The sequence below is a fragment of the Brachypodium distachyon genome, chromosome 3 (genome assembly GCF_000005505.3).
Source record: "Brachypodium distachyon strain Bd21 chromosome 3, Brachypodium_distachyon_v3.0, whole genome shotgun sequence".
Lineage (NCBI taxonomy): Eukaryota > Viridiplantae > Streptophyta > Magnoliopsida > Poales > Poaceae > Brachypodium > Brachypodium distachyon.
The window spans coordinates 49976484-49981424 of NC_016133.3; the positions used below are offsets into that span (position 1 = coordinate 49976484).

Below are 4941 nucleotides of genomic sequence, written 5' to 3' on the forward strand. Positions count from 1 at the left end.
AATTATGTATTATAAAAGATATACCATTGGAAACTTCTTTCAGATATGAATCTAGTGGTATAAGTTTTATAACTTATAATTCACATTTTGTTGGTGTGATTGATGGTCAAAGTTCGACCTCGAAATACGTGGGCATGTTATATGTTAGAACGGAGGGAGTATTGATTAACTAAAAAGAGGACCAACAAAATCAACGGTTATATGGGCCTTAAACCAATTTGATGATCTGTGCAAGCCCAACAAATATAGCCTCTCATTAAACCTTGATTGTGAAGTACAAGGATCTAATGGTCAAATTAATTCGGGTGATGTGGATGAGCATGTGGTCTTCCCTCGGTACCCCACATATTGCTATGCTTCATGTATGTCTGAAACAGAGTTTGACTAAAATAGAGGATTTAATAAAGACGGTGAGAGTAATTATTAGACATATATCATAGTATGACATAAATCAAAGACACTTGTTATGGATGGGACGGAGTACAAAATCTGCATGTAACATATACTTTTGTGCATGTGCCATGTACACATTGATCACAACTCTTGTTCCACGGTGTTGATTGAATCTAGAGATTATACGGCGTATTACAAACGGAGCATTCACACTTCTGTTGTTTAATGACGTCGATTAGACCGGCCTGAGAAAGCGAAGCCAAAGAATCTAAAATCTGAAAACTACACGCAACCATGGAACAGAGCAATCGAAAGACGCATGTATAGCCTGTTTGGTATAGCTTCACTTCACAGCTTCACCCTGAAGCAGGTGAAGTTGTTTCAAACACCACAAACTTCATTTGTTAGGTGAAATGGAGTAACATACCTCTCTGGGTTTTTTTGGGGGAAGCATACATTTCTAGTTCATTTTACTGCAGTTAAGAAAAAGATGTTTCACCTGCTCCACTTCCCCTAAAGTTAGATATATTTACCCACCAATTGCCAATTAAGTGATACCGAACCGTTATTTTCCATCTGAATAGAACGCCCGACTCCTCTTCTTCCTCCTACCATGTTTGTGCTGTTCTTCCTCCCCATGGAGACGCATCTTCCCTGAACCATGGCAGTGTACATCTTCTGCCGTAGGTAGAGTCCGCACTCCTCGTCCGGTGAGCCCGCGATTCGCCGCCGTCGCCGCCACCAGGATTCGCAGCCGCAGCCGCTTCTACATGACGCCGCCATGGGATCGATCGGGAGACCAGAAATCTGGTTCATGAAGCTGTTGTTCTTGTTTTATTCATCAAGCTGCTAGACGCCGCCGGCCGGCCGCATCTCCAAGACGCCGCCATGGGATCGATCAGGGCGAGAGGACAAGAATCTGATTTATGAAGCTGCTGTACATGTTTGATTTATCAAGCTGCTGGACGTCGCTTCTCCATGACGCCGTCATTGGATCGATTATTTGATGCGGATTCATTTGCTAGAATCTGTTTGGAGCACAAAAATCTGATTCGTCAAGCTGATATACATGTTTGATGCATGTAGAAAAAACAACACGTGAACCAAAAAAAAGGAACATGCAAACAATCGATATGTCACGAGCTGCATTAATCGGCCAAGTCCAACGATAAACACTTGCGTGATATACCACGTACCAGATCGATCCATCATGGAAAGAACAAAAAAGTAAATCAGCAAAAGGAAAAAGGATAGTCTGGAGCTGGTTTTTGTCCAAAAAACATTTATCAGGTGGAGTGGAGCTAAGGTGGAGAGAAGTTTAGAGGTGGAGTGGAGTTTAGGAAGTGAAGCCCTCCCAAACAGGCTCTTACACCCATGCCTAGCTCTGTTCGTGATGCTTGGCTTGATGCTGCATGCCGCGGTGGGCATAGCTTAAAAGGTTTGAGCCCAGCCAACCAACACGTGAGATGAGATTTGAGCCCTGGCCGGCAGCCAACACGTGAGAAGTGTCGATGATTTTTGCAGTCTGCGGCGGCTGCCCAACTTTGTGAGGTCTAAGGGAGAAAACGGTACGTGTGTTTTACATAATGGCATAGACGGGTAATTTTCTTTGATGCCTCCTTAAACCAATTTGATGATCTGCTGGGCATAGCCTCTTATTAGATCTTGACCGTGAAGTATAAGATCTAATGGTCAAATTAATTCGGGTGATGTAGATCAGCGTGGTGCCTCCTCTCGGTACCACTCATATTGCTTTTAGTATATAACTAGCATGGTGTCCCGCGCAACACCTTTATATGTCTTAAATATCTTGACTCACGGTATTTGTTGCATTATGTAATAACATTAAATTAACGGTAGGTGTATGTCAATTTTATGTGTTGTTACACCTTTATAAAGTTGAAATTGACGGTAGGTGTATGTCAATTGTACTATGTGTTATTACACGTGTTGTCGCAGCGGATCGTGAGCCTGGTTAATTATTGGAAATGTAGAATTAATATAGCTCAGTGCACATATGCACCCAGATAAAGTTTGGAGGTTGGTCTGTATAAAGATAGATTAGTTGAAAACGTACATCTAGAAAAGTGAAGTTAACTTATCACACACTAAGTATATCATAGTTTGTTGAGTTATATTTCTTTAAGTGCTCGTTAATAACCCATCTTTGCTACAATATCGATTATAACGAATAGACGTGAGCTTATTACTTGATATCCTCGCGATCGGTGAAAAATATATGAAAAGGTTGTCATGCACGCACGTATTTACATATTTATTATGTTGCAGTCACGTGTTAGAATTAAGAGTTGTAATTCTTTAAATGCCTGTTAATAACTAAGACTTATAAAATATGGATTATGACAAATTGAGGTGAGTTTACTACTTAAAATTCTCATGATCCGTGGAAAATAATGATTTTTTCATGTCATAACATATTTATCGTCTAATGCAGTATGTTGTGTCATACTACTGCATTTGGCACCGGAATCATCCATAATCTTTATTTTCTAACTCATGTAGATAAGTATTGTTATACTATTTAAACGATTGGTCATTAGAAAGATAAAATTAATATATTTGGAAAAGTATAACTAATCAATCTCACAATCGCTTGATACACAGAAGTATATTTAGTCAATTCGTGTTTTGAACATAAGACAACATTTTATTTGTATGCAATGTTCTATGGAAATCTAGAACTAAAGTTTAGATCATCTACCAACGGCTGCGCTTTCGCTGAGACGACCAATCACATACATCTCATATATATTAGATATGTACACAAATTAAAGCTCACATGTAGAATTGGTGAATCGGTTGTTTGCGGTGGTGGCCGTGTGTATGTCAAATTACATTAGTTGGTAAGATTTACTCCCTCTGTTCCTAAATACTTGACTTTGCACTAAAACCACGAAAAGTATTTAGGAACGGAGGGAGTACATGATAATGAATCATAATGCAAGATTTTGCTCGGATTAAAGTTTAGATCATTTGAGCTAATTTTTGTCTTCTATAGTAATTTGTAGCGATATTTGATTAGAACATGTTTGATTTGTTAGTCGGTCAACCGCTAATTCATGGTGTTAAATCAGTAGGCGGAGTTACAATTTGAGGTCACACGCAATGCAACAGACATTTTGGTTTGCAATATTATATTGGTATGTAGACTAATAGATCTTCAAATAGAATTAATATTATAATTCATCCTTGCAAAATCCTAGGTGATGAATAATGGATATTCCAGGGCACGTGTAACCCATATTTTTCTTACCAAAATTATATTTGTGCATATAGTTATAGTTTTGGGATGCTGTTAATAACTCATCTGGAAAAAAATATAGATTATAATGGCTTACTACTAGATATTCTCATGATTCATGATGAAAAAAAGGAAAAATAAAGCTGAGAGGTCGTAACATATTGATCACACGTGGTGTGTTTCACGTTGTGTTTGACGTCGTACAAATAAATATTGTCTTATTACATACCTTTATTATTGGGCCTACCGGAGTCCACTAAATCACATCGATGATTTATTGGTAGCCCATCGGATATAACATCCTCGTTAAGAATTGACCATTTAAGTCTAAGATATGATGATTTAGAAAATTTAGATGATGTGGATCAAAATGGTGTTTCCGCTAGAGAATTCTCTGTAGTGTGCTTTTCTTAGATAATGGTTTAAGTCATTCAGATGATGTATATTAGACCGATTAATCGTTCATAGGTGATATTAGATTACTATCCGTAATGCCTACCAACTATTGGTCTTTACTTGAGACAGCCGATCAAATCTATACACAAAAATAAAGTTCGCATGCAAGATTGGGGGATCAATCGTTTGCACTGATATTGATAGGTGGGATATCATGCTAATAAATCATAATGTGAGAATAAATTTTTACACGAATATTATATCAATAAATAATTCAGATGATGTGTATCAGCGTGGTGTTTCCCCTCGACATCGCTTATTGTAATACACAGATGAATAGAATTAATTATATAATTAATTGGAGTTCAAGTGTATTTATCAATCGAACTTTGTATATACACATTGGAATTCATCTCGAACAAATTTTAATCACTCCCTCCGTCCAACAAAAGATGTCTTAAGTTTGTCAAAATTTGAATGTATTTAGACATGACTTAGTGTATAGATATATTTAAATTTAAAGTTGAGACATCCTCTGTTGGACAGAGAGAGTATATGTTATTGATAAACAACGACAATGGAAATTCATTAAGTACCTAGGTCAAGGAATATAGCGTCTGTCCGTGCGGCTGCCACGACCCAAACACAAGATGGTCGTCACTTGTCACGACCACTTTGAAAGGTGATCGACGGTCCTCTCTCGCCGGCAGCAGCGCCGCACGCGTTACGGATTGGCAAACTCATATACAGGTTAGGGATGTTGCTCCGTCGGCGACGCCGCAAGCGCTACGGATTGACAAATTCATATACACTATCTAAGGATTCTAATCTTTCCGGCCCAAAGCATATAAATCTAACACACTAAAAAACTGAAGAATATGAGTACATGT

The 4941-nt window shown here is 38.2% G+C and overlaps 1 long non-coding RNA gene across 1 annotated transcript; it reads right to left on the reverse strand.

The window, feature by feature from the left end:
• Positions 1–639: 639 nt before the first annotated feature.
• Positions 640–1810, reverse strand: LOC112271854. Its single transcript, XR_002965350.1, has 2 exons — positions 1590–1810; positions 640–1421 (listed from the first exon to the last, which is right to left on the reverse strand). It is a non-coding gene; the product is annotated as an uncharacterized LOC112271854 (long non-coding RNA).
• Between the last annotated feature and the right edge of the window lie 3131 nt (positions 1811–4941).